The sequence below is a fragment of the Apodemus sylvaticus genome, unplaced genomic scaffold (assembly GCF_947179515.1).
Source record: "Apodemus sylvaticus unplaced genomic scaffold, mApoSyl1.1 scaffold_439, whole genome shotgun sequence".
In the NCBI taxonomy this organism is placed as follows: Eukaryota; Metazoa; Chordata; class Mammalia; order Rodentia; family Muridae; genus Apodemus; species Apodemus sylvaticus.
This window is the reverse complement of record NW_026263146.1, coordinates 52,501-63,577: the sequence shown is the minus strand read 5'-3', so window position 1 is coordinate 63,577 and position 11,077 is coordinate 52,501.

The window sequence follows — 11,077 nt, the reverse complement described above, 5'->3', positions numbered from 1 at the left end:
TCTAAACGTGTAGCCTCAAAAGAGAACCCATAGGAGAATTTTGTTTCGTCAAAATTTGTCAGAAAACCACGTTTTAAGGAAATCCCGCACCGTGCGAAATTACCTGGTTTTTCCTAAACAACACGTCGTAACTCGAAAAGTTTGGTGTTGCGTGTATGTCTAAGCGTGTAGCCTCCAAAGAGAACGCACAGGAGAGTTTTCTCTCGAAAGAATATGTAAGAATACCACGTTATAAGGAAATACAGTGTTGCAGAGTAATGATAAATAGGTACGTATTGTAAATACTTTACGAGAATAAATAACGCATGGTACAAAATTAGCTTGTATCTCCCAAACAACACCTTGTAACTCGAAAGGATTTCGTGTGGCGTGTACGTCTAAACGTGTAGCCTCAAAAGAGAACCCACAGGAGAATTTTCTTTCGTCAAAAATTGTCAGAAAACCACGTTTTAAGGAAATCCCGCAAGGTGCGAAATTATCTTGTTTTTCCTAAACAACATGTTGTAATTCGAAAAGCTTTGATGTTGCGTGTTTGTCTAAGCGTGTAGCCTCAAAAGAGAAGGCACAAGAGAATTTTCTCTGGAAAGAATATGAAAGAATACCACGTAATAAGGAAATACAGTGTTGCAGAGTAAAGACAAATAAGTACTTATTGGAAACACTTTACGAGAAGAAATAACGCTTCCTACAAAATTAGCTTGTATCTCCTAAACAACACGTTGTAACTCAAAAAGATTTGGTGTGGCGTGTACGTCTACACATGTAGCCTCAATAGAGAACCCACAGGAGAATTTTCTTTCATCAAAATTTGTCAGAAAACCACGTTTTAAGGAAATCCTGCATCGTGCGAAATTATCTTGTTTTTCCTAAACAACACGTCGTAACTCGAAAAGCTTTGGTGTTGCGTGTATGTCTAAGCATGTAGCCTCAAAAGAGAAGACACAGGACAGTTTTCTCTCGGAAGAATATGTATGAATACCACGTTATAAGGAAATACAGTGTTGCAGAGTAAAGAGAAATACGTACTGATTGGAAACACTTTATGAGAAGAAATAACGCATCGTACAAAATTAGCTTGTATCTCCTAAACAACAAGTTGTAACTCGAAAAGATTTGGTTTGGCGTGTACGTCTAAACGTGTAGCCTCAAAAGAGAACCCACAGGAGAATTTTCTTTCGTCAAAAATTGTCAGAAAACCACGTTTTAAGGAAATCCCACATCGTGCGAAATTATCTTGTTTTTCCTGAACAATATGTTGTAACTCGAAAAGCTTTGGTGTTGCGTTTATTTCTAAGCGTGTAGCCTCAAAAGAGAAGGCACAGGAGAGTTTTCTTTCAATAGAATACGTAAGAATACCACGTTATAAGGAAATACAGTGTTGCAGAATAAAGACAAAAATGTACATATTGGAAACACTTTATGAGAATAAATAATGCTTCGTGCAAAATTAGCATGTATCTCCTAAACAACAAGTTGTAACTCGAAAAGATTTGGTGTGGCGTGTACGTGTAAACGTGTAGCCTTAAAAGACAACCGACAGGAGAATTTTTTTCGTCAAAATTTTTCAGAAAGCCACGTTTTTAGGAAATCCTGCATCCTGCGAAATTATCTCGTTTTTCCTAAACAACATGTTTTAACACGAAAAGCTTTGGTGTTGCGTGTGTGTCTAAGTGTGTAGCCTCCAAAGAGAAGGCACAGGAGAGTTTTCTCTCGAAAGAATATGTAAGAAAACCACGTTATAAGGAAATACAATGTTGCAGAGTAAAGACAAATACGTACGTATTGGAAACACTTTACGAGAAGAAATAACGCATGGTAAAAATTTAGTTTGTATCTCCTAAACAACACGTTGTAACACGAAAGATATGATGTGGCATGTACGTCTAAACATGTAGCCTCAAAAGAGAACCCATAGGAGATTTTTCTTTCCTCAAAATTTTTCAGAAAATCACGTTTAAGGAAATCCCGCATCGTGCGAAATTATCTTGTTATTCCTAAACAACACGTTGTAACTCGAAAAGCTTTCGTGTTGCGTGTAGGTCTAAGTGTGTAGCCTCAAAAGAGAAGGCACAGGAGAGTTTTCTCTCGAAAGAATATGTAAGAATACCACATTATAAGGAAATACAGTTTTGCAGAGTAAAGACAAATAAGTACGTATTGGAAACACTATACGAGAAGAAATAACGCATCGTACAAAATTACCTTGTATCTCCTAAACAACACGTTGTAACTCGAAAAGAATTGGTGTGGCGTGTATGTCTAAACGTGTAGCTTCAATAGAGAACCCATAGGAGAATTTTCTTTAGTCAAATTTTTTCAGAAAATCAGGTTTTAAGGAAATCCCGCAACGTGCGAAATTATCTTGTTATTCCTAAACAACACGTTGTAATATGAAAAGCTTTCGTGTTACGTATATGTCTAAGTGTGTAGCCTCAAAAGAGAACACACAGGAGAGTTTTATTTCAAAAGAATATGTAAAAATATCACATTATAAGGAAATACAGTGTTGCAGAGTAAAGACAAATACGTACGTATTGGAAACACTTTACGAGAAGAAATAAAGCATCATACCAAATTAGCTTGTATCTCCTAAACAACACGTTGTAACTCTATAAGAATTGGTGTGGCATGTACGTCTAAAGGTGTAGCCTCAAAAGAGAACCCATAGGAGAATTTTCTTTCGTCAAAATTTTTCAGAAAATCACGTTTTAAGGAAATCCCGCATCGTGCGAAATTATCTTGTTTTTCCTACACAACACGTTCTAACTCGAAAAGCTTTCGTGTTGCGTGTATGTCTAAGTGCGTAGCCTCAAAATAGAAGGCACAGGAGAGTTTTCTCTCGAAAGAATATGTAAGAATACCACCTTATAAGGAAATACAGTGTTGCAGAGGAAAGACAAATACATACGTATTTGAAACACTTTACGAGAAGAAATAAAGCATCGTACAAAATTAGCTTGTATCTCCTAAACAACACGTTGTAACTCCAAAAGAATTGGTGTGGCGTGTACGTCTAAACATGGAGCCTCAAAAGAGAACCCATAGGAGAATTTTCTTTCGTCAAAATTTTTCAGAAAATCACGTTTTAAGGAAATCCCGCATCGTGTGAAATTATCTTGTTATTCCTAAACAACACGTTGTAACTCGAAAAGCTTTCGTGTTGCGTGTAGATCTAAGTGTGTAGCCTCAAAAGAGAAGGCACAGGAGAGTTTTCTCTTGAAAGAATATGTAAGAATACCACATTATAAGGAAATACAGTTTGCAGAGTAAAGACAAATACGTACGTATTGGAAACACTTTACAAGAAGAAATAACGCATCTTACAAAATTAGCTTGTATCTCCTAAACAACACGTTGTAACTCGAAAAGAATTGGTGTGGCGTGTACGTCTAAACATGTAGTCTCCAAAGAGAACCCATAGGAGAATTTTCTTTCGTCAAAATTTTTCAGAAAATCACGTTTTAAGGAAATCCCGCATCCTGCGAAATTATCTTGTTATTCCCAAACAACAGGTTGTAACTCGAAAAGCTTCCGTGTTGCGTGTATGTCTAAGTGTATAGCCTCAAAAGAGAAGGCACAGGAGAGTTTTCTCTCGAAAGAATATGTAAGAATACCACATTATAAGGAAATACAGTTTTGCAGAGTAAATACAAATACGTACGTATTGGAAACACTTTACGAGAAGAAATAACGCATCGTACAAAATTAGCTTGTATCTCCTAATCGTCAAAATTTTTTAGAAAATCACGTTTTAAGGAAATCCCGCATCGTGCGAAATTATCATGTTTTTCCTACACAACACGTTGTAACTCGAAAAGCTTTCGTGTTGCGTGTATGTCTAAGTGTGTAGCCTCAAAAGAGAAGGCCCAGGAGAGTTTTCTCTCGAAAGAATATGTAGGAAGACCACATTATAAGGAAATACAGTGTTGCAGAGTAAAGACAAATACGTACGTATTGGAAAAACTTTACGAGAAGAAACAATGCATCGTACAAAATTAGCTTGTATCTCCTAAAGAACACATTGTAACTCGAAAAGAATTGGTGTGGCGTGTACGTCTAAACGTGTAGCCTCAAAAGAGAACCCATAGGAGAATTTTCTTTCGTCAAAATTTTTCAGAAAATCACGTTTTAAGGAAATCCCGCAACGTGCATAATTATCTTGTTATTCCTAAACAACACGTTGTAACTCGAAAAGCTTTCTTGTTGCGTGTATGTCTAAGTGTGTAGCCTCAAAAGAGAAAGCACAGGAGAGTTTTCTCTCGAAAGAATATGTAAGAATACCACATTATAAGGAAATACAGTTTGCAGAGTAAAGACAAATACGTACGTATTGGAAACACTTTACAAGAAGAAATAACGCATCGTACAAAATTAGCTTGTATCTCCTTAACAACACATTGTAACTCGAAAAGAATTGGTGTGGCGTGTACGTCTAAACATGTAGCCTCAAAAGAGAACCCATAGGAGAATTTTCTTTCGTCAAAATTTTTCAGAAAATCACGTTTTAAGGAAATCCCGCATCCTGCGAAATTATCTTGTTATTCCCAAACAACAGGGAATGTTGTAACTCGAAAAGCTTTCGTGTTGCGTGTATGTCTTAGTGTATAGCCTCAAAAAAGAAGGCACAGGAGAGTTTTCTCTCGAAAGAATATGTAAGAATACCACATTATAAGGAAATACAGTTTTGCAGAGTAAAGACAAATACGTACGTATTGGAAACACTTTACGAGAAGAAATAACGCATCTTACAAAATTAGCTTGTATCTTCTAATCGTCAAAATTTTTCAGAAAATTACGTTTTAAGGAAATCCCGCATTGTGCGAAATTATCTTGTTTTTCCTACACAACACGTTGTAACTCGAAAAGCTTTCGTGTTGCGTGTATGTCTAAGTGTGTAGCCTCAAAAGAGAAGGCACAGGAGAGTTATCTCTCGAAAGAATATGTAAGAATACCACATTATATGGAAATACAGTTTTGCAGAGTCAAGACAAATACGTACGTATTGGAAACACTTTACGAGAAGAAATAAAGCATCTTAAAAAATTAGCTTGTATCTCCTAAACAACACTTTGTAACTCAAAAAGAATTGGTGTCTGGCGATAGCCTCAAAAGATAACCCAAAGGAGAATTTTCTTTCGTCAAAATTTTTCCCGAAAATCACGTTTTAAGGAAATCCTGCATCGTGAGAAATTATCTTGTTTTTCCTAAACAACAGGTTGTAACTCGAAAAGCTTTCGTGTTGCGTGTATGTCTAAGTGTGTATGCTCAAAAGAGAAGGCACAGGAGAGTTTTCTCTCGAAAGAATATGTCAGAATACCACATTATAAGGAAATACAGTTTTGCAGAGTAAAGACAAATACCTACGTATTGGAAACACTTTACGAGAAGAAATAACGCATCGTACAAAATTAGCTTGTTTCTCCTAAACAACACGTTGTAACTCGAAAAGAATTGGTGTGCCGTGTACGTCTAAACGTGTAGCCTCAAAAGGGAACCCATAGGAGAATTTTCTTTCGTCAAAATTTTTCAGAAAATCATGTTTTAAGGAAATCCCTCATCGTGCGAAATTATCTTGTTATTCCTAAACAACACGTTGTAACTCGAAAAGCTTTCGTGTTGAGTGTATGTCTAAGTTTGTAGCCTCAAAAGAGAAGGCACAGGAGAGTTTTCTCTCGAACGAATATGTAAGAATACCACATTATAAGGAAATACAGTTTTGCAGAGTAAAGACAAATACGTACATACTGGAAACACTTTACGAGAAGAAATAACGCATCATACAAAATTAGCTTGTATCTCCTAAACAACACGTTGTAACTCGAAAAGATTTGGTGTGGGGTGAACGTCTAACCGTGTAGCCTCAAAAGAGAACCCATAGGAAAATTTTCTTTCGTCAAAATTTTTCAGAAAATCACGTTTTAAGGAAATCCCGCATCGTGCGAAATTATCTTGTTATTCCTAAACAACACGTTGTAACTCGAAAAGCTTTCGTGTTGCGTGTATGTCTAAGTGTGTAGCCTCAAAAGAGAAGGCACAGGAGAGTTTTCTCTCGAAAGAATATGTAAGAATATCACATTATAAGGAAATACAGTTTTGCAGAGTAAAGACAAATACGGACGTATTAGAAACACTTTACTAGAAGAAATAACGCATCGTACAAAATTAGCGTGTATCTTCTAAACAACACGTTGTAATTCGAAAAGATTTGGTGTGGCGTGTACGTCTAAACGTGTAGCCTCAAAAGAGTTCGGATAGGAGAATTTTCTTTCGTCAAAATTTTTCAGAAAATCAAGTTTTAAGGAAATCACGCATCGAGCGAAATTATCTTGTTATTCCTAAACAACACGTTGTAACTTGAAAAGCTTTCGTGTTGCGTGTATGTCTAACTGTGTAGCTTCAAAAGAGAAGGCAAAGGAGAGTTTTCTCTCGAAAGAATATGTAAGAATACCACATTATAAGGAAATACAGTTTTGCAGAGTAAAGACAAATATGTACGTATTGGAAACACTTTACGAGAAGAAATAACGCATCATACAAAATTAGCTTGTATCTCCTAAACTACACGTTGTAACTCGAAAAGAATTGTTGTGGCATGTACGTCTAAACGTGTAGCCTCAAAAGAGAACCCAAAGGAGAATTTTCTTTCGTCAAAATTTTTCAGAAAATCACGTTTTAAGGAAATCCCGCATCGTGCGAAATTATCTTGTTATTCCTAAACAACATGTTGTAACTCGAAAAGCTTTGGTGTTGCGTGTATGTCTAAGTGTGTAGCGTCAAAAGAGAAGGCACAGGAGAGTTTTCTCTCGAAAGAATATGTAAGAATACCACGTTATAAGGAAATTCCGTGTTGCAGAGTAAAGACAAATACGTACGTATTGGAAATACTTTATGAGAAGAAATAACGCATCGTAAAAAATTAGCTTGTATCTCCTAAACTACACGTTGTAACTCGAAAATAATTGGTGTGGCATGTACGTCTAAACGTGTAGCCTCAAATGAGAACCCAAAGGAGAATTTTCTTTCGTCAAAATTTTTCAGAAAATCACAATTTAAGGAAATTTCGCATCGTGCGAAATTATCTTGTTTTTCCTAAACAACACGTTGTAACTCGAAAAGCTTTCGTGTTGTGTGGATGTCTAAGTGTGTAGCCTCAAAAGAGAAGGCACAGGAGAGTTTTCTCTCGAAAGAATATGTAAGAATACCACGTTATAAGGAAATACAGTTTTTGCAGAGTAAAGACAAATAAGAACGTATTGGAAACACTTTATGAGAAGAAATAACGCATTGTACAAAATTAGCTTGTATCTCCTAAACTACAGGTTGTAACTCGAAAAGAATTAGTGTGGTGTCTACGTCTAAACGTGTAGCCTCAAAAGAGAACCCACAGGAGAATTTTCTTTCGTCAAAAATTTTCAGAAAATCACGTTTTAAGGAAATCCCTCATCGTGCGAAATTATCTTGTTTTTCCTAAACAACACGTAAGCTTTTCGAGTTACAACATGTTGTTTAGGAAAAACAAGATAATTTCGCACGATGCGAAATTTCCTTAAATTGTGATTTTCTGAAAAATTTTGACGTTTAAACGTCCACGCCACAAGAAATCTTTTCGAGTTACAACGTGTTGTTTAGGAGCTACAAGCTAATTTTGTACGATGCGTCATTTCTTCTCGTAAAGTATTTCTAATATGTACGTATTTGTATTTACTCTGCAACACTGTATTTCCTTATAACGTGGTATTCTTACATATTCTTTCGAGAGAAAACTCTCCTCTGCATTCTCTTTTGAGGCTACATGCTTAGACATACACGCAACACCAAAGCTTTTCGAGTTACAACGTGTTGTTTAGGAAAAACAAGATAATTTCGCACGATTCGGGATTTCCTTAAAACGTGGTTTTCTGACAAATTCTTACCAAAGAAAATCTCCTGTGGGTTCTCTTTTGAGGCTACACGTTTAGACGTACACGCCACACCAAATCTTTCCGAGTTACAACGTGTTGTTTAGGAAAAACCAGATAATTTCGCACAATGAGGGATTTCCTAAAATCGTGATTTCTGAAAAATTTTGACGAAAGAAAATTCTCCTGTGGGTTCTCTTATGAGGCTACTGGTTTAGATGTACATGCCACACCAAATCTTTTCGAGTTACCACTTGTTCTTTAGGAGATACAAGCTAATTTTGTACAGTGCGTTATTTCTTCTTGTAAAGTTTTTCCAAAACATACGTATTTGTCTTTATTCTGCAACACTGTATTTCCTTATAACGTGGTATTCTTAAATATTCTTTCGAGAGAAATCTCTCCTGTGTATTCTCTTTTGAGGCTACACGCTTAGACATACATGCAACACCAAAGCTTTTCGAGTTACAACGTCTTGTTTAGGAAAAACAAGATAATTTCGCACGATGCGGGATTTCCTAAAAACGTGGTTTTCTGACAAATTTTGTGAAAGAAAATTCTCCTGTGGGTTCTCTTTTGAGGCTACATGTTTAGACGTACACGCCACACCAAATCTTTTCGAGTTACAACGTGTTGATTAGGAGATACAAGCTAATTTTGTACGATGCATTATTTTGCCTCGTAAAGTGTTTCCAATATGTACATATTTGTCTTTACTCTGCAACACTGTATTTCCTTATAACGTGGTATTCTTACATATTTTTTCAAGACAAAATGCTCCTGTGCATTCTCTTTTGAGGCTACATGCTTAGACATACACGCAACACCAAGGCTTTTCGAATTACAACGTGTTGTTTAGGAAAAACAAGATAATTTCGCACGATGCGGGATTTCCTTAAAACGTGGTTTTCTGAAAAATTTTGACGAAAGAAATTTCTCCTGTGGCTTCTCTTTTGAGGCTACATGTTTAGATGTAAACTCCACACCAAATCTTTTCGAGTTACAACGTGTAGTTTAGGAGATACAAGCTAATTTTCTTCCATGCGTTATTTCTTCTCGTAAACTGTTTCAAATATGTACATATTTGTTTTACTCTGCAAAACTGTATTTCCTTATAACGTGGTATTCTTACATATTCTTTTGAGAGAAAACTCCTGTGCGTTCTCTTTTGAGGCTACACCCTTAGACATACATGCAACACCAAAGCTTTTCGAGTTACAACATGTTGTTTAGGAAAAACAAGATAATTAACACGATGAGGGATTTCCTTAAAACGTGGTTTTCTGACAAATTTTGATGAAAGAAAATTCTCCTGTGGGTTCTCTTTTGAGGCTACACGTTTAGACGTACACACCACACCAAATCTTTTCGAGTAACAAGGTGTTGTTTAGGAGATACAAGCTAATTTTTACCATGCTTTATTTCTTCTCGTAAAGTATTTACAATAAGTACATATTTATCTTTATTCTGAAACACTGTATTTCCTTATAACGTGGTATTCTTACATATTCTTTCGAGAGAAAACTCTCCTGTGCATTCTCTTTTGAGGCTACACGCTTAGACATACACGCAACACCAAAGCTTTTCGAGTTACATCCTGTTGTTTAGGAAAAACAAGATAATTTCGCACGATGCGGGATTTCCTAAAAACGTGGTTTTCTGACAAATTTTGATAAAAGAAAATTCTCCTGTGGGTCCTCTTTTGAGGCTACACGTTGAGACGTACTCGCCACACCAAATCCTTTCGAGTTACAAGGTGTTGTTTAGGAGATACAAGCTAATTTTGTACGATGCGTTATTTCTTCTTGTAAAGTGTTTCCAATACATTTGTATTTGTCTTTACTCTGAAACACTGTATTTCCTTATAACGTGGTATTCTTACATATTCTTTCGAGAGAAAACTCTCTTGAGCGTTATCTTTTGAGGCTAGACGCTTAGACATACACGCAACACCAAAGCTTTTCGAGTTACAACATGTTGTTTAGGAAGAACAAGATAATTTCGCAAGATGCGTGATTTCCTTAAAACGTGGTTTTCTGACAAATTTGATGAAAGAAAATTCTCCTGTGGATTCTCTTTTGAGGCTAAACGTTTAGACGTACATGCCACACCAATTCCTTTCGAGTTACAAGGTGTTTTTTAGGAGATACAAGCTAATTTTGTACGATGCATTATTTCTTCTCGTAAAGTGTTTCCAATACGTACGTATTTGTCTTTACCTGCAACACTGTATATCCTTATAACGTGGTATTCTTACATATTCTTTCGAGAGAAAATTATCCTGTGCGTTCTCTTTTGAGGCTACACGCTTAGACATACACGCAACACCAAAGCTTTTCGAGTTACAACGTGTTGTTTAGTAAAAACAAGATAATTTCGCATGATGCGGGATTTCCTTAAAACGTGGTTTTCTGACAAATTTGGACGAAAGAAAATTCTCCTGTGGGCTCTCTTTTGAGGCTACACGTTTAGACGTACACGCCACACCAAATCTTTTCGAGTTACAACATGTTGTTTAGGAGATACAAGCTAATTTTGTATGATGCATTATTTCTTCTCGTAAAGTGTTTCCAATATGTAGGTATTTGTTTTACTCTGCAACACTGTATTTCCTTATAACGTGGTACTCTTACATATTCTTTAGAGAGAAAACTCTCCAGTGCGTTCTCTTTAGAGGCTACACGCTTAGACATACACGCAACACCAAAACTTTTCGAGTTACAACGTGTTGTTTAGGAAAAACAAGATAATTTTGCACGATGCGGGATTTCCTTAAAACGTTGTTTTCTGAAAAATTTTGATGAAAGAAAATTCTCCTGTGTTTTCTCTTTTGAGGGTACACGTTTAGACGTACACGCCACACCAAATCTTTTCGAGTTACAACGTGTTGTTTATGAGATACAAGCTAATTTTTTATGATGCGTTATTTCTTCTCGTAAAGTGTTTCCAATAAGTACGTATTTGTCTTTATTCTGCAACACTGTATTTCCTTATAACGTGGTATTCTTACATATTCTTTCGAGAGAAAACTCTCCTGAGCATTTTCTTTTGAGGCTACACACTTAGACATACACGCAACACCAAAGCTTTTCGAGTTACAACGTGTTGTTTAGGAAAAACAAGATAATTTCGCACGATTCGGGATTTCCTTAAAACGTGGTTTTCTGACAAATTCTGAC